Source organism: Terrapene carolina, unplaced genomic scaffold (genome assembly GCF_002925995.2).
Source record: "Terrapene carolina triunguis isolate 2854851 unplaced genomic scaffold, T_m_triunguis-2.0 Scaffold96, whole genome shotgun sequence".
Lineage (NCBI taxonomy): Eukaryota > Metazoa > Chordata > Testudines > Emydidae > Terrapene > Terrapene triunguis.
Window position 1 is genome coordinate 77829421 of NW_020664447.1, and position 25284 is coordinate 77854704.

Genomic DNA, 25284 nt, shown 5'->3' on the forward strand with positions numbered 1-25284 from the left:
ATGAAAGCAATCTGAATATGCTGAAGAAATTATAATTGGATCAGAATAGAAAGATACTGGTTACACTTAGCTGATGTAACAGAAGCTCATCAACAGTGTCAAAAACAAGACATACAAAAGTAACTTAATGCTGTTTGATGCTGAGCTGCAAAGGGAAAGATGCATACGGGTGCTGTGTGCAAAGCAAAAACAAGCTGGAAGCTATCAGAAATCATGATTTAAGAGGTGCTTCTTCAACTGAGTAGCCAAATACCTCAATAACTCCAACTAAATTAGAAGAATGTAAACAGGGACTTGTATGAAAAATTGTCCAGAGAAAAACTCAATGCCAAATCCTCAGCCGCAGCTCCATCGACTTCTATGGAGCTAAGCTGATTTACACCAGTAGAGGCTCTGGCTCTGAGTTTCTTAAGAACAGGGGGTCACAAATCCTGTCTTACGGCATGCTAGAAGTCTGCTCTGGGAGAGAAAAGTTGACAGTGATAGTGATAGGCATGTCAGGAGCGTTTGAGACTCCTTAAGCTAATCATTCAGGCCGAGGATCAAGAGAGCAGGTGGTTACGTGTAACAGCAGGATGACTCCAACAACCTTGTCAAGGGTGGGGTGGGGGAAGGAAGGGAAAATTTGCTGACAAAAGTAACAGCTGAAAAGTGAAGCTTATGTGACAAGATGGGTGATTCCCAGGGACGGAGATTTGGGCAGGAATAGATGCTAAAGCTATCTACAAAGAAGTATAGAAAGGATTCAGCAGCATCAGGAAAATCTGCTGGATCCAAAACACCTGGTGGAATTTGGAAGGGAATCAACAGGTTTGAAGAGACTAGCCTACTATGACTACGAAAACATTCATTACTTTGATTGGAATAACAACTGGGGGTGAAATCCTGGCCTCATTGAAGTCACTGGAAAACTCCCACTGACTTCAATGGGGCCAAGATTCACCCCCGAAGTCTGGACATTTGCAAGGTATATCTCCATTTATGGCAATTCCAAGTCTTGTGAGGGGTAGATGAGCATGCCCCCAAATATTTCAGTGCCTGTAACTATTGCCACTGACCCTGAGTTTCTTTAGCAGGCCAAAATATAAAGGTAATTTCTGGTGAGTATATAGCACATAGATTTGTCGAGAGCACAGATGTATCAGCAGGTTGAATAAAGGTTGTCTGAGACCAGCAGGTTAATAATCTCAGATGCACTTGAAGGAGGTTATTATTTTGTGGTACTTTTATTCCTTTTAATTCTTTTTAGACTAATACTCAGCTACAATATTCTGTAGGGAACAATCATGCGTTGGCAGAAAGAATGGGCCAAGGAAGCTCATTAGGTCTTTTCCATCTTTAATATCTGCCATTCTAAACAGCATTCCAGCCAGAACTCCTAGGACAATAAAGGTATCACAAGTATCATTGCTTTTTTCCCACATTTGCTGTGTTTCCATACACAAAGACCAGCACATGTACTTCCATTCAAAAATACCTTATTTTAGATTAAGGAACAACAACAGCAAAAAATTAAAAAATAAATCATGGTGTCTAGGAGCAGGAACAGTGTGTGTCTCTTCGGTAACAAGCTGCAGCAACAGAGTTGGCTGCTGTCTCTGTAGGCAAGCAGGGTTCTTTGAAATTTAATGGCGTGGTATAAAGCATAAAACTTTCAGGCTTCACACACTACAGTTGGGGCTTTGGTTCTAGAGGATGAGTTTATTCCCATTGTTACATGAGTTGATAAGTGCTCATAGGTCTTTGGTTGTGTTAATGCCGGAACTCAACAAATAGCTGCAGTAGTAAGAAGTAGGGGAGCAACTGTATGTGCCTTTGCATTTGGGATCAGGACTGACCCCCAAACATAAGTCATTAGGCCTATAAACAACTGGACAACAGTTAGGTTACTGGTGTGCAGAGACCACTGCCTATCATGCTGACCAGAATTGTCTCATTGTTTACTGGTACTCCCTGTGTGTCTGTATCCATCTTTGTCTCTTGTCTAAGATTGTAAGCTCTCTGGGATAGGTACCATCTTTTTGTTCTGTATTTGTACAGCATCTAGCACCATGGAGTCCTGGTCCATGACTAGAACTCCTAGGTATGGCAATATAAATAAATAATAATAACAATAATATCCTTGTGTAACTTGAATGAAGTCAGTGGAATTACATTAGGACTCAGGAGATATAGGTGAGTTTAGGGAGGCATCACTTAAATCAGGTTTTAGCTCTCCTTGTTTAGACTGATGCTTTCTCCAGAGAGCCCTGAATGGCTGGGACTATTGGTTCTCTCAGTTGGAACGGGAAGTTGTTTTCAGTCAGGGAGCTATCCATCTCTGTGGTTTGACATAATGAGGAAGATTGAGATGATGATTTATGATTATGCAGTTGTGTGATATAAATGAGTACTGGCCTTTTCCTTTCAGCATGGGGGGTGGGCATAGTTTAGTCACATTTGGAAAGGCAGAAGATTTAGGAGCCTGAAAACTTGTGTGTGCGCACACATGTATATATGGGTGTATAAAGCAAGATAGAACTTAATTGCAAAGAATGAACTTTGCCTTCCCCCAGCCTGGGCCACCATCACTTCACTCATACACACACTCCTCCTTCACCCAAATACAGGTGGGTTTCAGAAATACTAAACAAATAAGCTCACCTTGAGATTATTATTGACAATTTGATGTGATTTTATTGTCTAAGTTAAAAACTCTCTGAAGAAAAGAGTTTGCATATTTCCATCAGTCAGGGATCTATTACTCATGCTCGACCATCTGTTATTTAATGAGAATATGACAAGCTGATTGTTATTTTTTTTAACATGGCAAATTGAAAAATGTGACTTTTTGATCTATATTTTAATTACACCCCCTCTGACTTTATCTCACTTGCACTTTCCTCATAATATGTATTGGGAGGGTAAATAAAGCTGTGTCTTTCTCTACTAGCCCTTTCTCTCTGGTGGGTATTTCATTTCTTTGCATTTTTTCTAGTTCACCTACCTACGATGAATCGACGAGATTTAAAACAAACTCCTTTTCTTAAGCTCGAGAGCCAAGGAAGGAGTGAGTTGTGGGGCGGGATGAACATGTCTGGCTCTCCAGGCAGCTCTAAGTCTTCTGCATTACTGATGACCGCGGATCTACTGTGCCCTGCATTTTCCTTAACAATATAAATCACAAGGATTCATGCCATGTGCACTCATATTTTCTTATTGGTTTATAGATTTGATTAAATATTGAAAACATGCTAAAAACATTTCCTGCAGCACCAACAAAAAAAAGGGGGGGGGGGGAGTCCAACCCTTAGAAACCCAGATTTCAGTTAAATTGACCCCAGATTCATTTCATGACAGGTTGCTGCTTGTTTAGATGGGCTTCATGCCTGTAAGATGCAGTTAAATCTGACTAGATAGAGTATGAAAATATTGCTTTAAAGTGACTGGACCCAGTCATGTGACAGGTTTTTGTCCAAGTTCCACTATCATGTGACAATCTACAGTAGATTTATGAAATTAAGCACAGATGGCTACTTTGTTGTTGTTGTTTGAACTGACAGCTGTTGGTATAAAAATAAATTAAATATAATTTCATATAAGTCAGACTTTTAGTTTTTTGGGGGTTTTTTTGTTAAATAATCTTTACAGTTTTTTTCCTCCGCCAGTTTAATGTTTTATTGATTTTTCCCCCCTTTAAATCTTTTCCATATCCACAAGGCACAAACCAATGAAAAGATAATGGAGGCTTTTGCCAAGCTGCCCTGACAATGACCTCTGTCCTGATTTGGAGGAAAAGAGCCTCTCTCGGGGTGAGTGGAGATCTAGACTCCATGGTAGCCATATTGCCAAGCAGAGAGTGAGTGACAATGGAGACAAATTTGTCAGCCTTGTGTGTTTCTGGTCTATGTGATGACCTGAAACAGGGCCATCAAAACCTTTCCCCCCTGGAAATGGTGCTGGCTGATTGTGCTAACAGATGTGAAAAACCAATCATTTATCTACCATACTAGCTTTAGGAACCCTTAGGAACCAGTCTCCAAAAACCAGAATGTGCCGATAAAGGGGAGTATTATTATTATTTGTTTGTTATTATTTTTATTTTAAATACGCATGTGATCTGCAGAGGAAATGAATGGAAGTCACTCCAGGTAAGAAAAAATGGCAGATTCATAAAAGGCAATGAGCCGATTTTTAAGAAAACAATGTTTAAGGATTAGCCAAAGGGTTCTCCTTTAGTCACAATTCTCCATGGAGCACTTTCAAGTCTTCTATGTTTGTATCACTTAAAGTGCAGCTATTTTAGGTCAGTGTAAATAAGTCATGTGTGCCGTCAGCCTTGTACAAGTGCTTTCTGCTGCTTAATAATACATGCACTTGTCCATTATAGGGGCTACATGTATACGTGTTGGGCTGGAGAGGCAGTCATGCATAGATACCATCTTCAGGATAGCTGCCTAATGCTTTAGAGAGGGGGTGTACGCTATATACTTTGATGACCTTAAGCAGGGCAGAGGCTAAACCTATCGCTGATCACAGCACCTAATAAATAATGCATAAGAAATTATGCCATATATAGAGACAGGCATCATTACTTTCTTCCCCAGCTCTGTCTGACAGACCAGCGCAGTTACCTTATTATACAGGGGGACAGGAGAGGTATTTTTAATTAGCCAGATTAGAGTTGTGCCATCCCAATGGATAATAGCAAATCAGAAACTTCAGGAGGTGTGTTTCAGGTATCAAGAAAGGTAAAATCTCAAGAGTGCTGAGTGAGGTTCTCAGCAGAACGACGCTGTTCGGATTAAGGCCCTGATGGGCCCCTGGCAAGCAGAGCCTCTGCAACTGCACAGTGCCCCATTGATTTTAATAGGGATACATGCAGGTGCAAGAGTCTGCCTGCATGTATCCCACTGCAGAATCCGGGCCTAATACTGGACACCCAGCGCCCAGTCCTGCTGCCACTGAAGTCAGTATATTTCAGTGGGAGCTGGATGCTGAGCCACTGAAAGGATTTAAATAAAACAAAAGTAAAAAACAAACAAACAAACAAAACCCCCAAATCCCACAGCACTAACATGATATTTTCAGCCATTTTATCAAAGACTCTCCTTGTGCATTCTAGCCCTTTCCCCTGCCCGGGGTCTATCTTGTCTAATTGTACTGTAAGCTCTTTGGGGTAGGGATTCTCTCTTGTTATGTGTTTGTACAGCGCCCAGCACAACAAGGCCCCATTCTTGGTTGGCCTCTAGGCATTGCCATAATCAATGTGATAAATAATGATGATAAGCATCCACATTTCAGAGGGACAGTCCAGTGATGGTCAGTTGCACAGAAAGAGTTGAATGTGCAGCTTATGGGAAAGATTGGGCACCTAAATTACAACCTGGTTCTGAGACTTCGTGTCCTTGGTTAAGTTACTTAACCTCTCAACCTCAGTAATACTTGCTGCTCCTATCTGCACCTCAGAGGGGTCTTGTGAGGGTTATTCACTTGATATGCTTTGACATCAATGCAGCCCTAGAAGGAAGAGGATCAGGTCCTAGAAGAGCAAAATATTATATTGGTAGAGACAGGTCTCTCAGTACTAGAGTCATCGGGTAACTAACTGCAAATTATACAGTGTTTTGCTGGATTTTGAATAAAAATAATAAAGTGTTTTGTTAACTTATGGCTTGCAAAACATGACAGATTATATGAACACCAGATATAATGGCATTTTCACTAATCTTCTCATGCTGGTGAAATTGAGTAAAAGGTCTGAGAAACTAAGAATTAAAGACTAATCTAGCAAAAGTAAATGATGAAAAGGAAAAACAATGGTTCAAAATTTATGCATTTTCCTTCGCTCCTCAAACGTTACGGATCTGATCTTGTTTGGCAGAAAAACAGGATTATATAGATAAATAATTCTAAAAAGAGGTTTAAAACCAAGATTTTTTAGTAGGAAACAAAGACCCTTGAGTTAATGAGCAGACATTAATATGAGAAAAAACCATCATAGTGCTTCTTGCGCAAACGTGGGAGAAGGGGGATTGTAAGAACAAGTGGTGCCTTGATGCCTAGGTTTATCAAACCCCAGTGGGGCAGGATCACCTCTTTGTCTTTGCTGTGCTCAAAGTCATCAACCCCTCCTGTCATGGGAGAAATGCCTACTCCTTTAGCACAACTGAAGACATGAGAGCCCAGGTCCAGACAAATACCATTATTTATCTTGCTAATAATCCTGGAGGAACCCTTGCCCACACAGGTAACTCAGGTTTGGCTCCTAGAGTAGCAAGCAGGACATCTGTTTCATGACTGGCTGTTACAATCTCTTGACACAATTTACAGTATTATTATCGCAGTCTCTAAAACAAGTGTGCATAGCCCTTTATAAAATACATCTAGGTACCTAACGCCTATTGATTTCAGTGGGAATTAGGTGCTTAAATACCACTGAGGATCTGGGCCCAAATTTGACATTCCCACGTGTAACCCAGAATTTGAAGTCAGCCATTTTGTATGTTCAACCACTGCCAGCTGAAACCCAAACATCCCATAGCTGGGGATAATCCTTTTAGGACTCTGAGAAGGCAAGGCCGTGCAACTGCATGTTTGCAGTTTTGCTATCAGAATGGGAGGTTGGGGCAGGGAGGTAAGGTTCCATGGAAATAGAAAGAATGTTTGGCCAACCTTGGTTTTAGGTGCCGCTGACATGTATGTTCTATTGTCATTATGACTAGAAATGCTTTGCTCATAAGGAGAATAAGGACTTGTTATTGGGTGTTACTAGGGACTATTAGGGGCTATTGTGAGTTATGTGCTTTGTCCAGAGAAAATTTATAAAAAGTTTAGTTAGAAAGTGTGCTTTGGAGCAGCTCGAGGAAGTTTTCTTTGGACAGGGATCTGACACCTAAGTTCCCCAGCAGCTAGATGGAAGGCGGGGGCCCCCAGAAGCCCGGCCACTGATTCCTCGAAACCCTTAACTTCAGGTAAATATAAATGTTTTGAGATGCTCTAAACCTACAGTGACAGCATTTGTGTGTGTGTGCTTGAGAGCTAATAAAAAAGTAGTTTCAGGTGAAAGCACTCTTGCTTGTATCCATCATTTATCAGATGGATGAGCTGTGCCCCCATTGATTTATTCCTGACACTGCCTGGAGAGAAACAGTAAAGTTACCACTGCTTTGGATTCTTAAAATCCTGGGTAACACCTCACAGCCTGGGGAAGGAGGGAGCTTCCAGTCAGGGGAGGCAAAATGAAGCCCTGCTCTGTCAAGCTGGCCTAGTCCAACCCAACCCAGCCTAAACCTTCCTCTTGCCACAGATCTCATCTCCAGCACAGTGCCCCTTACAGCCATCCACAAGCCCTAGGAGTTCATAACTTAAAGCTCATTTCAAATTAACTGAACTAAACAACACAAAATAGACCCAACTCAGTTCATAGTTTCAGTGTATCTGAAAAATTTATGCCTGACTGCCCGAAGTTCTTACTGAGGGATGTTTCCCAGTGACCTGGGAGTAAAGGATGTAAATAGTGAATTAGCGAAACGTCCCAATGTCACAAAAGTATCTAGGTTAGTCAAGACTAGGGGAAACTGTGAGGTGTTTCAGAAAGGCCTATAAACTGGGCAACATGATGGCAGATGAAATTCAGCACAGATAAGTGGAAGCTAATGCACATTGCAAGGAATAATTTAAACTCTTTGTACACACTGAGGGGCTGTGAATTAGTGATACTAGGCATCATTGTGGACAGCTCAATGAAGATGTCTGCTCAATGTGCAGCACAGGTCACAAAAGGAATGGGTGAAAATTTAGTAGTAGCTAGTGGTGAGTAGGCTGTTATTCAGACTGGAGTAATGTTCTGCATCAGGAATTGGAGTACATTTTAAATCCATATAGGAACCTTGCACCCCCTAGAACCTCATCTCTCTTTTTTGCACCAGTAAGGTCTTCCGGGTGCCTATGTGCACTTAGACATTTTATATATCAGGATTAGCTGGCAAGCCACATAAAAGATTGGGGACCTCTATCAAACATTCAGATCCATCCATGAAAGCCTAAGAGTTCAGGGTAAAGCCCCTGAAAAATGACAGTTACGCAGCAGAGAAAACAAACCTTGATAATTAAATAACTGTGAGTTGGAATTCGATTGTGTGTCCCGTTTATGTGGACAGATTGCATAACCGTTGCCTTGTGGTTCGAGGTGATTTCTATACAACTTCTTCTGCTGGTGGGAGCCCAGTTTTGCAGCGATTCCTCGAAATATCCCTTTAATTGCCATTCTTGTGGAAAGCATGGCAATAATTCATCATTATAAAATTAAATAATCTTTCACAGTATGGAGGGGAAAATGTGGTTTGGGTTTTTTGTCCCCCCCCCCCCAAAAAAACAAGGTGCATAAGACAATGGCTTAGAATGTGTGCAATATATGTTAATTTGTATTCTAACTTCTCCAGTGCCTTTGTATATAAATGGAAGTTATGTGCATAATTTATGGAAGACGGTATATGTGAACTGGAGTCTCAAACCCCCTTGAACAGACTTGCTCAGGCATGATGTGTATAATGCTAACAGACTTAGACAGTGTGCAGAGTGGAATAGTAAAAAAAAATCACTCTAATACTGTGCATTACAATAATAAATGCAGGAATTAGAGGGTTTTACCTCTCTCTAAATAAATTATGCATACATAGTTTTAAATTAACCAAATTAAATGATTAAAGACACACCATTCCTTCATGAACTTGTCTCGGGAGTGGGGGAATGCAGAGTACAGGGAAAGAGTCCCAGATTCTCTGTTTCATAAGAAGCAATTCTAGATGCAGTTTCTTCTCCTCCCATTCTTTGCAATGATGGAAAGCATTTTATTATTAGTTTCTTTTACAATTTGAACACAAAGCAATTGTTGAGATTAGAAGTGTAGATCCTGCTTTTGTCCCCTATAAAGGTGAATTACTGTGGCTTTAAGCTGAAGAAATATTGCATAGCCCAGCCCAGCCCCATACTTCTCTCAGAGGTCAAGTCAGCCTCTGGTGAGTGGCTCTAAAGCGCCTGCTTCTGGATTTCAAACTTAGTCAGAGTTGTAGGTGCTCAGCACTTATAAAATCAGCTCCATAGCATCATTCCTCCCCTAAGTACCTCCAAAGCCGGTACTGGAGTAACTTTAGACCAACATGGCAGTAATGGTGCACTCAGCCACAGTCCACACTCCACTGTAGACAGTACCACCCATTTTCCTGATGGAGCAAATATTGTTCAAGGACCCGCAGGCTTATCTCCTAATTTCAAGAAGTGCCACAGTATCTCTAATTTCTAAGAGTCACCAACCACAAGGAGAGGAGACGTCAGTGTAATGTGGCTTCTAAAGGGTGTCACCACTGAGCGGACAACTCCTACCACCACACTTACCACTATGCTGAAGTATTTGCTTTGTGGGAGAGTCATGTTGTTGAACCCACAGCGTGCTGGATACTGATTAAAGATGGACCATTCCTTCATAAACTTGTCTCAGGAGTGGGGAATGCTGAGTATAGGTACAGAGCCTTAATTCCTCTGAGCCTCTCTGTTTCATTTGGAGCAATCCTAGATGTTGTTGCCTCTCTTCCCATTTTTTGCAGTGATAGAAAGCTTCACTACAAAGGGGGAACTGAGGCACAGAATGGTAAAGTGACTTGCCCAAGGTCATACAGTAGATCAGTGGTAAAGTTTAGAATATAGCCTAGGTCACCTGTTGGCCCTTTGCTCTATTCACTGGGCCACACTGCCTCCATAGATGCAGTCATAGGTTAGCCAGCTGTGCCACTGTGACACCTATTTAACCTGTATTGAACATTCCAAAGTAACTTGTTTGCTGAAGGACTCAAAGCATTTACAGGCGTTTACACTTTTCTAAATGCTATGCAACTAGAGAGGTAACTGAATCTGCATATTTAAAAATCCAAGAACGTCCACACAATATATCTTTCAAATGAATTTTACACCTCTCCACTTGGGAAGAGTACACGGGGCTCGTCACTCTATGTAAAAATGATTATTTTAGTGCAACTTTCTCCACATAAATCAGTTCAAAGGCTGATGATTTAAGCTGCGTGAAAGCAGAACTAACAGTGGCTCTAATTGAAGGCTGTGCGGATATGTCACAGTTCAAAGAGCTCGCTAGTATTTCTTCTTTAATTGCACCTTCAGCTATAATGCACTGATACTCGCGTTCATTCATGGCATTTTGCCCATATTTTCCCCAGTGTTTGCAGTAGAGATGGCCTTAGTCTAAATCCTTGCAGCTGACTAGTCCCTCACTTCAAGAGATGTGCGTGAAACAAATCAGGCTGAGAATTTTGCAACTAGCCCCAGTTTTTAACCACAGATCGAACTAAACCACTATATCCAAACACTGCATGTCTGTGGCATGTTTGAAATCCAGATCCAAATCTTGCCAATTGAGCCCAATTCTCCTTTTCTTTAAAACTGGATTTGGGTAATTAAAATGGTAGTGCCATGTACACCACTATAATTAAGTCCCTGGAAACATTTCTGTCCTCTGTTGTCAGTTGTATCTAGGAGCAACTGCTGTTGGGTGCAGTTTAGAGAAGTATCCCAAAAGTTCCTGGGTCAATTTCTCCCCTGGCTTACATCCTGTTCCACTCTGAAGCAGAACAGGGTTGCAGAGTGTGTAAGTCTGGGGAGAATGTAGCCTGATATATGCATATGTGATAACTTAAGCAAATCTCTTTGGCTTGGAAAGCTAGACTGAGGTCTCAGCAAAAGATGTTTTCTTATGAGTTCCAGTTCCCCCTTGTGATGGGTGAATTAGAATAGATTTTCCCATGGTAATGAGGTATTTATACTTTATATTCCAGCCACAGACAGGAAGTGAGGAAGCAGAAGAAAATTCAAATGAATAGAGTTATTTTGAACTTCAAATGTCTTGGTAAATTTGGTTTGAACTTTGAATGGAAGCAGGGATCAGTTTCCATCTAATATAAAGTGATGCACTGACACTCACTTTATAACTGGGCCAATCAAAAAATGACTTTGCTTGAACGGAAACCTGCAATTTCCAACTCTGTAACAAATGAGATCCAAACTTTCATCGAGATCTTTTTTCAAGACTCTAGTACAAAAATAGCCTTGTAATGTAAACTGAGATTTGCAGACTGTTCATGGTGCGAACCAGTGGTTTGGGATGTTTATGTTTAAAAACAGTTGAGATCTTTTGTTTAGAAATCTCCTTTTCTACATTTTTGCACTGTTTTCAATAGCAAACTCATTAGGATTGGAAACAGCTGAACTTAATGGTCACACAAAATAATGAAAGGCTTTTAGACAGTAAACTCTGGAATTTTTTCTTGCACAATGGGGCCCCAATCAGACTGCAGCCTCTAGTATTATTATAATACAAATAATTAATATTATATTTACTGTTTGCAAAATTAGTATATATTTACTCAGACCATAATGACTCCATTAAAAAGCTGTTATGGTTTTGTAAGTCAACGTGTACACACCAAAATATACAATCGTATGGGCATCAAAACAGTAAAGACTTGTCTACACACAAACATTTAGTTCATGGCAAGCTGGGGAGGGAATCTAGCTTTCTGCACTCTAACTGTCCATGTGCATCCTGCTGATGTGCATTAACGGTATGTTAATGCGCACCAGCAGGCTCCACACAGACTGCATAAGTACTACAACTTTTTAAAATATTAGACGATGTTATTGGTCTTATAAACTTATGGCCAGAGTCTATCTGTTAAGAATGAAGCCAGAGCAGCTGTCTTGGCAGGTGTGCTATTGGGCAGCTGAAGGAATATGGAAAAGGGGCTGACCAAAAGAACCACTGCATCAAAGAGTGCTCAGAGAAGGAAAATTTACAGCACTCAACATGCAAATTGTGATCCGGGATAGAGACTTGCATACATCCAATGTGATGTTTGATGGTACAGAAGGGATTCAGATTCTACCCTTGGTTCCACTGACTTCGTTTCATCCAAAGCTGGAATGGCCTTTACTGTACATAAGGCTAAATGTAGTGAGCTAATTAGTCAGACAGGGAGTACCCACTGAAGTTAGTGGGATCCCATTTGTGTATGGCCCTGTTCAATTCCCAGGGACTTCAATGGGAGTGGGACTGGGCTCTCATCCCATACTACCTCACCCACCCCCACCACCAAGTGTTTCAAGATATGTTACTAGGTGTATGGAAATGGATACCCAAGAGAAGGTGAGTAATAATTTAAGCTGAGCTATTTTCAGTAGATACACACACACACACACACACACACACACACCCCATTACAAGTTTGTTTCAAACTTATCTGAATATTCAGATGTGAACAATAGGACTTTGGGAAAGTCTCAAGCAGATTTCTTCACTCAGAGTGACCCCACCCTTTTTTTATCCAATCTCCTTCTAATTTCCTCTTGCCATGGTGAACCAAAGTCAAAGGGTTACCAGTCCTGCTCCCAAGCTTCTGCTACGGCACTGACTCCAGTTCTGGAATGGAAGTCTGGGCTTTGGCACCCTTATTCCTGAGAGGGCAGCCGGGCCTAGGTGTCGAACATGGGACCAGGAATTCCTGAGTGCTAATATGGCTGACATTGTTAACCTCTGCAACCTTGGGAAAGTCACTCAACCTTTCTGCCTCAGGTTTGACCATTTGTACAATGGGGAATAATACTCATAGCTCAAAGTGCTGTGAAAATTACTTAATGTTTGTAAAGCAATTTGAAGATACAAAACCCAATTATTATTTGAGGGCCCATTTGTTTTTCTTAGTTTTGAGGGCTCATGAGTACTCAGCTGCGAGACAGTAAAGATCTAATATATGTTTTTAGGTTCTGGGCTACAATAAAGCTTAATTCTTGGCAAAATCAGGAAGGAGGGATGTTTCCATTAGTCCCTTTGTCTAAGTGTATTTTCAAAATTATCTAGGAACATAGAGCGCAAAGGATAGACATTTCTTTTTAGCCAATGAGTAAATGACTCAAACTAAATAAACAACATAAATATATTCAGAGATAGAGGCCCAAGCTGTACGTCTCAGGTCCAATGTGAAAATTGGCGATGTTTGGCCCTGGAGTTTTGGTTCAACCCATTATGGGGGAAAATTGCAAAGTTCACATCCAAATTCAAACTTCTCCGACACATCTCTGGGTTTCTGTGTGGGCACATCTCTAGGAGTATTGATTTTCAAGACTATGTAAAAAATGTTGAATTTAGCAACTGCTATATTAAAAAAATGTACTGGGGAATGTGGGCTAGATTCACAAAGGGACTTTGTCTCTCAATTGCCTCTTTAAAAGCATCTCAGTCCAACATTTAGGAGCCACAGGCATTCACAAACCATGACACAGCAGCTGTCTAACCCTGGAGGTACTTACCTTGCTGATGGCAATGTGCAAAGTCACCTGAATCCTAATGCTGACCCACAGCTAATAAGCTGCGTGGGTTCCCTGCTCATGCCAGAGTCCCAGTGGCATTCTCAATATTAGAAATATGGTACAAAATTGTTAACAGTGAAGGTGATTAACCCTTGGAAGAATCTACCAAGGGAACTGGTGTATTCTTCCTCTCCCAAAGTCTTCAAGTCAAGACCGGTTGGCTTTCTGGACGACATGCTTTAGCCAAACAAGTTACTGGGCTCAATACAGGAGTAATTGAGTGACCTTGCAGAAGCTCAGAATACATGACCTAATGGTCCCTTCTGGCCTTAAACTTGATGAACAATTCTGTGAATAATAGAGTTATAATAGGCAATGCTAACAAAAGTTTTAGAAGGGATATAAAACCTCAAGCTTCAGCCAATCCCAGTCCCAGCCAATCTCTAACTATGAGGGATTAGGACAATACTCTTCACGGTGAACAGGTTATCCCACATCTGTCTACTCCAGAGTTTCTTGCATCTCCCTCCAAAGCAGCTGGTACTGATCACTGTCAGAGACAGGATACTAGATAATCATAGAACTGAAAGGGACCTCGAGAGGTCATCTAGTCCAGTCCCCTGCACTCATGGCAGGACTAAGTATTATCTAGACCATCCCTGACAGGTGTTTGTCTAACCTGCTCTTAAAAATCTCCAATGACGGAGATTCCACAACTTCCTAGGCAATTTATTCCAGCGCTTAACCACCCTGACAGTTGGGATGTTTTTCCTAATCTAAATCGCCCTTCCTGCAAGTTCAGCCTCATTACTTCTTGTCCTATCCTCAAAGGTTAAAGAGAAGAAGTTACTCACCTTGTGCAGTAACTATGGTTCTTCGATATGAAGTGTGGGTGCTCCACTTTAGGTGTTGATGCATCCCTGCGCTGGAGATCGGAGATTTTAGGTAGCAGTGCTCGGTCAGGGCATGCGCGCGCAGCAGCTGTCTCGCGGTGTCGTTGGCACCTCTTGTAGTGCGCACACAACCTGACCCCCTCCGTTCCTTCTCTACTGCGGAGTCTGATAGCAAAAAGCCCGATGCAGAGGGGAGGAGGGTTCGTAGTGGAGCACCCACAGGGACACACATCTCGAAGAACCATTGTTACTGCACAAGGTGAGTAACTTCTTCTTTGAGTAGTGTCCCTGTGGGTGCTCTACTTTAGGTGCCTGTAGAGCACTGTCCCCCAGTGGATGGTAGGGGCTTCTGAGTTATATGTGTAGGGGTCGAGAGCATGGTAAGGCCATCTATGGTGTATGACATAGCCCCTTGGATGATGGCATAGTGTTTAGCAAAGGTGTGCTCTGATGCCCATGTGGCAGCTCTACATATATCTATTAAGGGGACATTGTTTAGGGAGGCTATTGATGTAGCAATAGCACGTGTAGAATGAGATCTGATGCCTGAGGGAGGCTCTTTATTGTGTAGTTGGTAGCAGGTCTGGATACAGGTGGAGATCCATTTAGATAGTCTCTGGGTTGATATTGCACAACCCTTGGATCGTTCTGTTCTGGAGATAAACAGTCTTGGTGATTTCTGGAAGGGTTTGATTCTGTCTAAATAGAACGCTATGGCTCGCCTGACATCCAGTGTGTGGAATGCAGCCTCCTGAAAATCCCTGTGTGGTTTAGGATAGAATGTGGGTAAGTGTATTGTTTGGTTTATATGGAAGGATGTAGCTACTTTCGGCAAAAATTTAGGGTGTGGTCATAGCATGATTTTGTCTTTGGTGATTACAGTGTAGGGAGGTTCAGCCATCAGTGCCCCTATTTCGCTGACCCTTCTGGCTGATGTGATGGCCACCAGAAACGCGGCCTTCATTAACATGTATAGGAGAGAGTAGGTTGCTAGTGGCTCAAAGGGTGGTCTGGTCATACATTTGAGTACATGATTCAGGTCCCATGGTGGTGTAGGTTGTCGAACTTCCGGATACATGTCCTGTATACCCACTAGGAAGCGTCTCGTAATTGGGTGAGCAAAGAATGATGTCCCCTCTACCTTATTGTGAAAGACCGTAATGGCCACTAGATGTACTTTAACTGACCTTATGGTTAAGCCAGATTCTTTGAGTTCTCGTATATAGTCTAATATAGTAGATAGAGGCACCGTGACCGAATCTGTTTGTTTTTGTTGGCACCACATCAAGAATCTCTTCTACTTCTGGAGGTAAGTACTTCTAGTGGTAGATCATCTGCTGTTTAGTAATACCTGTTTCACTCTTTCTGAACAGTCTAGTTCTCCATGTTGGAACCATGTAGGAGGCATGCTTTGAGATGGAACTTCTCCGGATTGGGATGGAGTGTTCAGCCCTTGTTCTGTGACAGAAGATCTGCTCGTAAGGGAAGCGTTTGTGGAGCACACACTGCCAGCCGCGACAGGTAAGGGAAGCAAGTCTGTCTGGGCCAGGTGGGGACAATCAGGATAATGTCGGTCCGTATCTTGTGAATCACTTGCAAGATTAGAGGTATCAGCAGGAATGCATACAGGAGTGATGTGCTCCACGGTATGAGGAAGGCATCACCTAGTGATTTGGGTATTAGACCTGCTCTGGAGCAGAAGAGTGGGCACTTGTGGTTTATTGCTGATGCAAATAGATCGATTGTTGGGTAGCCCCATTTCTGGAATATCATTTTGAGGACACAGTCATGTATTTCCCATTCGTGTTCCTTTGAGAAGTGTCTGCTTAGTGTGTTCGCTGTTGTGTTCTGGCACCCCAGTAGGTAAGATGCCATGATGTTTATGTTGTTGCAGATACACCAGTTCCATAAGTTCAGGGCTTCTGTGAACAGAGAGTGGGAGCGAGCTCCTCATTTTCGATTGATATAGAACATGCATGCAATGTTGTTGGTTAGTATGTGAATTGATTTGTTCTGCATGATTGGCAGGAAGTGACGGAATGCGTTGTGTACTGCTCTGAGCTCTAGGAGGTTGATGTGAAGTTGAGTTTCCGTCACCGACCACTTGCCCTGTATGGTGTGGTGGTCCAAATGAGCGCCCCAATCTATCAGGGATGCATCTGTCATAATAGTGAGTGATGGAGGGTCCTGTTGAAAGAGGGTCCTTGTGCAAACATTTTCTGGTTTCGTCCACCAGGGTAAAGATGTGACGGACTTTGGAGGCAATGTGACTATTTTGCTTAGGCTGTGTTTGCTGAGCGTATAAACAGTATTCAGCCTGCCCTGAAGACAGCACAGGTGAAGTTTTGCATGCCTTATGATGAAGATTGTGGCTGCCATATGCCCCAGGAGCTGAAGGCAAGTCCCCATTGACATTTGTGGACTGGTGTTGATTGTGGAAATGAGTGTGTTCACTGTCATGAACCTGTGGTTTGGCTTGTATGGAGTCAAGGTAGGCTCTTATGAACTCCAGGGGTTGTGTCAGGGTAAGAGTTGATTTATTTGAATGTATCTGCAACATCAGTTTGTGGAATAGCTCTATGGTTATTTGCACCATGTCTGTCGCCTCTTCCCGGGTCATACCTTTCAGTAGGCAGTCAACCAAGTACAGGAAGATCAGCACCCCTCTCTGTCGTAAGTGTGTGGCTACTATCACGAGTGTTTTTGAAAAAACTCGAGGGGTAGTGGAGAGGCCAAAGGGTAGCACTCGGTATTGGTAGTGGTTGGAGCCTACTATGAATCTCAAGGATCATCTGTGGGCCAGATATATGGTGATATGAAAATATGCGTCTAGAAGGTCGAGGGCTGAAAACCAGTCCCCCCTGTCTAGCACTGGTATGATTGTGGCCAATGTGACCATTTTGAACCTGTGGTTGCAGACGAATTTGTTTAGCTTCCAAAGATCTAAGATAGGTCTCCATCCACCACTTTTCTTTTTAGTGAGGAAATAGTTTGAGTAGAAACCCTTCCCTTCATATTGATTTGGATCTCATTCCATGGCACCCAGGTACAGGAGGTGGTCCACTTCCTGTTGCAGGAGGTGTTCGTGAGAGGGGTCCCTGAGGAGGGACAGGGAAGGAGGGAGGGTGGGTGGTATGGAGAGGAAGGGGATGGCATAACCAGATCTTATGATCTCCAGTACGCATTGGTCCATTGTTATAGCTGCCCAAGCGTGGTAAAATGGCTGTAAGCAGTGGCCAGAAGTTTGAGTAGGAGTGTCCAATAGCGCTATAGTCTGGGGAAGCTCGTTCAGACCCTCAGCCAAGACTTCAAAATTGAGGCTGGTTGTGGATAGTTGAGAAGATGAGGCCTGATGTTGCGGGGCTCCATGTCTTTGACGGTATTGTTTATTCCAGTTATGGTCAAAATGCCGCTGTTGTTGGCGGTGGAAAGATGTGTCTCTTGTTCTTTGGTATGGTGTGTATCGGCGTCATTTGTTAGGTGCCGTGTATATGCCTAAGGTACGTAACGTGGCCCAAGAGTCCTTCATTGTATGTAAGACCTCATCTGTTTTAGAGGAAAAGAGCTTTTTTGCGGTCAAAGGGAAGGTCCTCCACCTTTAGCTGTAGTTCTTTCGGGATTCCCGACACCTGCAACCAGGATGCTTTGCGCATCACCACTGCTGTGGCAGTTGTTCGTGTCTCTGCCACATCCATTGAGGCCTGTAGAGCCGTGCGGGCTATTATCTGTCCCTCGGTCATGATGGCCTTGAGCTGGGGACATTTGTCTTCAAGAAGATCCTCTAAAAGTTCCTGCAGTTTGCCATAATTAGAAAAGTCATAATTTGCCAAGAGGGCGGAATAGTTGGCCACTCTGAATTGGAGTGTGGCTGAGGAGTATATTTTACAACCGAAGAGGTCTAGTCTTTTATGTTCTTTGTCCAGAACTGGGGTTGCTTGCTGGCTTCTACCACTAGGGAGTTGGGCTGTGGGTGGGAGAAAAGAAAGTCCATCCTTTTAGCTGGGATGAAGTATTTTCTGTCAGCCCTTTTACTGGTAGGTGGTGCTGATGCAGGTGTCTGCCATATTGCCTCTGCTGGCTCCATTCATTAATGGGAGAGCAATCTTGGCTGAGGCGGATGGTTGGAGGATTTGCAGCAGTTTGTGCTGCTTCTCTTGTACCTCCTCTAGTGTGATCTCCTGGCTGGCTGCCACTCTCTTAAAAAGCTCTTGAAACTGCTTCAGGTCATCAGATGTTGCTGGGTTTGTGGGCATCACAGCATCATCCGGTGAGGGGGATGAGTTATGGGCAGGTAAAGTGTGTGCCTGCTCAATCTTTGAAATCACCTTTTCCTCCTTTATCCCCCGCTCAGGGACCTCAGAGGTTTCGCTGGCTGGTGAAAGTGGAGGTGATCTAATTTCCCGTCTGGCTGGGGTGGAAGATCTGGAGTAGTGGGCTCTATATGGAGCTCATGGAGCCCATGGAGGCCACTGCATTGGGAAGGGTGGTGGTGAGCATGGCCAGGGTTGCCCATACCAATGTTGCAGCTGTCCATAGTTGTGAGGCTTGGTTCTGACAGTCTTCCATAGTGGTTTCCTGCCTGTGGGTGAGGCATGTCGAGAGGAGAAATGGCTGTACTGTCCCCTTCTTCGTCACTATATATGGACTAAGGGGCGGGAGATGCAGGGGGCTGCCCCGTTCTTTGGCCCGGAGATTGCGCTGTGTCAAGTAGGGGCGATTGCGGTGTCAAGGAGACTGCGATGTCCCTCTGGTGTAAAAATAGCACTAGTTCCACTGTGGCTGGTGCTGCATTTGTATTGCGGTCGGCATTCATGGAGGCAGTTGGTGCCGTTGTAGGTCGATCTGACGGTGCCGACAAATGAGTCAGTGCCGGTGGCGGCGGCACGGGTGTCAGAAGTGCTTTCAGAATCGGGTTCCGCACTGGGGTCGTCGGTGCCCTGGAGGAGACTTGGTGGTCTCGACTCTGAGACGGTGCATCGGGACTCGGCAGAGGTCCATGAGGGGACGGTGCTGGAGAAGCCCGGGGTCTTGTAGGAGCTCTCTCTGGATGAGCTCGGCCCCGAGGGCAAGAACCTCGCTGGGGAACTCCTCTTTCTGTGAGTGTCCCATTTCAGGGAGGTCGAAGCTCGCTTCCTTGAGGTTTTGGAAGGCTGAGCATTGCCCTTGTCAGAAGCTTTGCTGGTCTGTGGCTCAGTTGTTGATGTCTCCTGAGACAGCTGGAAATTTTAATGTGGAGATCTCTGTCTCGCCATGCCCTCACTTTTAGATTTGTAGAGTGAGTACATTTCTGGGAGATATGAGTTTCCCCCAGGCAGCGGACACAAGATGCATGGCCATCAGAGACAGGCATTGCCGCACCTCTTAAAACCAGGTGAGCCTGGCATTGTGTCCGATGATTTTTCCCGCAACTGGGAAGGGAAATGTGAAGCAAAATGTAGAAATTGGTTAAAAGAAAACTCTATTTCTACTAATCTAAGAGACTAAAACTGAAGGGAAAGAAAAAGAAAACTTTTTTTTAAATAACTGGCTAAGTACAGTTTAATCAAACTATCTAAGAGCTAATAAGCTAAAACTACTATGTAAACTATTTTCTTTTCTAGAGATTTTCGAAGAAGCAGCACTGCCACTGAGTTCCATCTACAGCCGAGGACGGTAGAGAAGGAACTGAGTGGGTCGGGTTGTGCGCACGCTACAAGAGGCGCCAACGACATGAGACAGCTGCTGCGCGCACACACCCCGACCGAGCACTGCTACCTAAAATCTCCGATATCTGGTGCAGGGACACACCGACACCTAAAGTGGAGCACCCACAGGGACACTACTCGAAGAACAACTTCTCTCCCTCCTCCCTGTAACAATCTTTTATGTACTTGAAAACTGTTATCATGTCCCCCCTCGGCCTTCTCTTCTCCATGCTAAACAAACCATTTTTTTCAATCTTCCCTCATAAGTCATGTTTTCTAGGCCTTTAATCATTTTTGTTGCTCTTCTCTGGACTTTCCCCAATTTGTCCACATCCTTCCTGAAATGTGGCGCCCGGAACTGGACACAATACTCCAGTTGAGGCCTAATCAGCATGGAGTAGAGCAGAATTATTTCCTGTGTCTTGCTTACAATACTCCTGCTAATACATTCCAGAATGATGTTTGGGTTTTTTTGCAACAGCGTTACACTGTTGATTCATATTTAGCTTGTGATCCACTGTGCCCCACAGATCCCTTTCCGCACTACTCCTTCCTAGGCAGTCATTTCCCATTTTGTATGTGTGCAACTGATTGTTCCTTCTTAAGTGGAGTACTTTGCATTTGTCCTTATTGAATTTCATCCTATTTACTTCAGACCATTTCTGCAGTTTTTCCTGGTCATTTTGAATTTTAATCCTATCCTCCAAAGCACTTGCAACCCCTCCCAGATTGGTATTGTCCTCAATATTGAACAGAACCGGACCCAGAACTGATCCCTGCGGGACCCCACTTGATGGGCCCTTCCAGCATTGACTGCGAGCCACTGATAACTACTCTCTGGGAATGATTTTCCAACCAGTTATGCACCCACTTTATAGTAGCTAGCTAGTTACTGAACTATTAGTCTTGGTATTTTCAACAGTCATCACCAGTGTAGACCATCCTGCTGAATTTGCGATTTAAAGCTGCTGTATGAGTCTTCTTCGTGACCTGTTCAGTTAGACGGGCCACAGGCCTGATCTGTACGGCACTTCCTACATTCCTAGCCACATATTCCCCACTGATCAGAATTCTCAGTAGTTGCTGTAATAATAATTTATCTGGGATTCACAGACAAGCCAGCTGCACTTCCACAGGTGGTCCACTGCAATTTGGCTTGGCTAATGAATACCTATGATAGTGCTAGTGAAATGTGATTTACATTTTTTCATTAAAAATGTCACCGGAAGTCCAGTCTCCGAGAGTTACAGCATTTGAAGCCAGTGCCAACAGCGTACACTTGATATTAATTAAAGTGAAAGATGACAGTACTAGGAAAGGGAACCGTTTTCTCCACTCAGATAAATGACCTTTACTGAGCGCTTGTTCTTTAGTTAGAGTGGGTCATTACTTGAGATTACTGAGCATTTTCAATAAAGCTGGAATCTCTGACTCAGTTTTCAGACATACATTCTAACCCTGGGAACAGATTATCTGTTTTGCATTTTGTAATTAGCAGCTGACCACTTTCACAAGCCTGTTGTGCCACACCAGATTGCTAATCACTCACAAATATAGTTTTCTAGTGGGCAGTGTGGGATGGGGATATTGAACTCCATGTCACTGCTACTCATATTTTATATGGCCTTTACTTTCCTTTGCAGCAATGGAGAAAGGTTGTGAGGATGGTCCTGTGGAGTGCTTTTTTTTTACCGTCAGCACATGGCATATGATAAACAGAAGAAAAATAAACTTGTGGGTTTCACATTTCTTCCCACTGTTCACATACTTGTTAGAAAACAGTACTGGTTGTATTCAGGGGCAGAATGTGGTGTACATTTCAAACAGCTGTGCCTATGAGCCTCATTTTTGAATGGCAACCCTTCTCGCTGTTTCTGCCCTGGGCAAATAAACTGAGGCTAGTCATGTCTGATCCTAACTCCTTTGACTTTGATACCATGGCTCATCTCAATTCCCTTTTCAGGTAGGGCACTGATGAAGATCTATGGACTACAGGAGCACCAGCGTACTCTTCAAGAAGAAAGTATTTCAGGGGAAAGAGTCCATGTACTTTGGTATTGATCATGTAGTGTTCCTCTTGCACATGCCCTGAGTTTGTGGAATAGGTATATTTAAGACAAACAATAGTTTGCCAGCTGCAAGCCTGGCACTCCTCATACAGCAGGAAGGACAGTCAGCATCTTCCAGTACTTATGGAAGAAAGTGGCTGAGCGAAAGGTACAAAAGCATACTGAACCCACTCACCTTTTCCTGAGTGGGGTTGGGGTCCCACTCCAGTCCACAGCCAGCTGATTGAGTCATATTCCCTGTGTTATTTCTTTCTAGGCAAGAAATTAAGTGAAGGGTTTGGGCATGCACAGGGCTGAGAAATTATATGTGTGCGTTTCAGTTTAAGATAGTTGTGCTGGGCCTGCTTGTGAAGCAATTTGAAATTTTTGAGAGCAGCACTTCACATTACCACAGTGGAGGCCTTTAAAGCTGGAAGTCTCAAACCTTGATCACTTCCAATTGAACCACTTATAAAAATGTGCACGGCTGGAATATTTTAAATGACTGTGTGCAATGTGTACTGATTTAACACGGGGGCTTCAATTAAATAACGGTTCAGAACATAATGAACTGAAAAATTTCACACACTCTAAAACGAGATAAGCATGAAGTGAAGGAAGTGAGAGAATTAAGAAAAAGTACATTAAACATAGTACCAGTCACTGGCTGGTGAGAGTCAGCCAGAAACTCAGCATAATAGCTGGTGAGCTATAGAATTCACATATGGCACAGGAGGAGGGGAAATCCAATCCTTTCTTTTCAATGAACAGGCTATCTGCATTCAAATTACAGATACACCTAACGCCAACACCTTTGCTCTGACCACAGTTGAAGTTTGGGGACATTTGGAGCCAAGCTCCAGAGTTGGCAAGCGAATGCACGTTGCCTCTACATTCCAGACATTAAAAAAAAAAGAAGGAATGGCCTTTGCCCCAGGTCTACAGTTCTTGCACGTCTCCTTAGGATGCATGCACAAAACAGAATAAATCCAGAACCAAGGGAGAATAAGCACTCTCTGGCCACCTACCCATTTCCAAGTTGGTTGGTTAGGGACGAAAATCATACTCTGGACACCACCTGATCACTAAAGCATGCTCACTTGGCTTGGAACTAATATAATGGATGAGATCTAGCACCAACAAGTGTGGCTGGTGCATCTCCGCAGACAAGTATTTTTCTTTAGAGTTCTTGCACGGCTGAAAGGATGTAAAAAGACACATGAAAATTAATATGGGGCAAATGATTCAAGCTCTTCATAGTATTCAGCTGTTAAAAGCCTTTTTATGGTTTAAGATTGTAAAATATTGTTATCAACTGGTCTTCTGTTTACTAATTATTGCTCTATTTTATTTCGTGTCAGATTTTTATCTACGTAAAGTGGCACCTACCCTACCCCCATAGTCACAAAGAGGAGCTGAATAGCCGCAGCTCTGTATCTGAGAAAACATCCTTCCACAACAGCTGTAGTCTGAGACTAGATTCTTGGAATATTGCTGTATTATTTGATTTGGGTGGGCGGTAGGAAAGGCAAAACGGTCCCTACAAATGTGGGTGTAGCAATGCCGACTTTTCCATCATTTGTTATTTGATCCACGGTCAGAAACCAAAGTTGAAGCATATATACCTTCCCATCTCAGATGGTGGATATCTACTTCACTAGCCATTTTATTTTGGTGGACATCTGATAAACAAAAAAGGTGACTAGAGAACAGTATGTCAAAAGAGAGCCAGAAGATTGGATTTATGCCAGTTACCTAACACATGAAACGACTGAAGCAGAATATAAAAGTCATTAGCATATGGTGTAAGCTTAATGACTTAAGGGAATGACTAAAATGGTGGCTGTGTCCTGAACTTCAAAAAATGTTTCCAAGCTAAATAAAATAAGGGGGATGCTAATGAACATTTTTCTAGTTCCAAGTTTGTCAAAATTTCAATGTGTTATAGTGTGAAACACAGGAATTGCCATATCAGCTCAAACCAATGGTTCATCTTGTCACTTTTCTGCCCTGATGATGAACAGAAGATGCATCAAAAGAAATGCAAGAAACACCACTGTGGACAGCTGTATTACATGTTATCTTAGGGGAAGTTTCTACCTATCCATCTCAGTTGGGGTTGGTTTATAGCTTTAAGGATTAGGATTAAATAACTGTTTTCATTTTTTTACATCAGGCTTATGTAACTGTGGATAACAAACATCCACACCGATGTTTAATCCTTTCTGAACTTTTCTGAACTCTTGGCCTCCACATTATCTAGTGGCAATGAGTTCCACAGGCAAATTATGTTTTGTGTTAAAAAACAAAGTTTTGAGCAGTTTTCAATTTGCTACCTTTCAATTTTTATTGGATGTCCCTTTGTTCTTCTATTTTGAGAAAGGGACAACAGATATGCCCAATTGCCTTTCCTAAATGGTATCATTCATTATTTTGTATATCTTTACCAGATCTTCTCTCTCACATGAGCAGTCAATCTTTTCACTCTCCTCAGCTGGAAGTTTTCCTGTTAGTCTCTAATCATTCTTGTTATTGTTCTCTGAAGCATCTCTTACAGGGCCCACTTCCCTCCTATTCATTATGCATCCTAATATTTGGTTGGCTTTTCTGATTGATACTCTTTGAACAGAGTTCTTCATTGATGTGACCATAGCCACACTAAATTTTTTTATTTCGGTGCTTACTGTTTATTTGGAATAAAACAGACTTGCTTTTTCTCTGCAGGCTTTCATGTCCTCAAATGCAGTGCTGGGCGAATAACTGATATTTTGGGGTCAGTGGCCAAACCAAAAAAATTCATTTTGGGTCAACTCTAAATGAGTGTTTGTGTGTGTGTGTGGTGGTGGTGGTGGAGGGAGGGGGAAATTGTTGTTTTTTTTTATTTTGTTTGTTTTGAAGAATTTGTCAGCAAACCAAGAAATTCCACTTCAGGTTGAACGAAACATTGTTTCACTCAAAATAAAATGTTTAGTGTTGTTCAAGTTTAACTTTTAAAAAATATTAAAGGACAATTCAAAACAAGAAGTCATTTAAATCAAAATATCCCAATTTCTTTTTTTTTTGGACTGGAACATTTTGCAAAATCAATACAAATTTTCAAAATAATCCAGTTGACCTGAATCTGCACTTTTTGTCAAAATTTAGTCCCCCAAATTTCCCCAAGCTCTGCTCATAAGACATTTTTGTTTGGAGAGAACTATTGTTACTTAATGCACTTCCACCTTAAAGGCGAAATACTTATAAATTCTTATTTCAGGAAAGATTTCTCATAATTCAGTTCCTAGCACTACATCTTTTCAGGTCTACACA